Genomic DNA, 765 nt, shown 5'->3' on the forward strand with positions numbered 1-765 from the left:
TACGTGATAGTCAAAATTTTATTCTATGGTCCTCCAAACACACCTAAAATGATACACTTTAAGAGAGAAATTAAAAATTAGAGTTTGTTCTGAGATTATTGCTCAAAAATGTAAATATCATCCTAGATACTTCATGACCCACATTAGTCCTGTCCATTCCATCTTTTCCTTCTCATATATTTGAAACTTCAATGATTACAATAGCATACTCACTGCTCTTCCAGGCTTTATTCTAGCCTCAAATCCAATCCACCCTCCTCGTTAGAGTCATAGGACACATTAAAAAGGCAATTCTATCTCCAGTAACTTTTTGTTTAAAATGTTTTACTGAAAGCTTATGCTGTTAGTGACTCCCGTGTAGCCTTTTTCCTCTTCCTCTCCTGTACCATTCTGTACCTGACTCCCATTCCCCCATAATAAGATTCAGTCCTTCTCTGCCTCTTCCACTGTCAAGGGACTCTTCTCTGAAAGACTAACATTTCCTATGCTTCCTTCACTGAATTATTCATCTTCACTCCCTGGGCATGACAAGACTTCTCATTTAAAGCCCTGGATGGGAGTGACCTACCCTGCCCAGCACCCACATCTAGCCAGAGAAAGCCAAGGGAAGGAAGAGGTGCAGCGGCAGGGGTGGGAGGTTTCACCGAAGGGCCTGTTCGAAAAGGAGTCCCTGAGACCCAGGTGGCAGGAGGGTGGTGGGACATATGGAGGCTCTTCACTTCAGCTAGTCAGCTGTGTCATCCTTCTCAAAAGCTGTGGACAAAC

This window comes from Pteropus vampyrus, unplaced genomic scaffold (genome assembly GCF_000151845.1).
Source record: "Pteropus vampyrus isolate Shadow unplaced genomic scaffold, Pvam_2.0 Scaffold653, whole genome shotgun sequence".
NCBI classification, from domain to species: domain Eukaryota; kingdom Metazoa; phylum Chordata; class Mammalia; order Chiroptera; family Pteropodidae; genus Pteropus; species Pteropus vampyrus.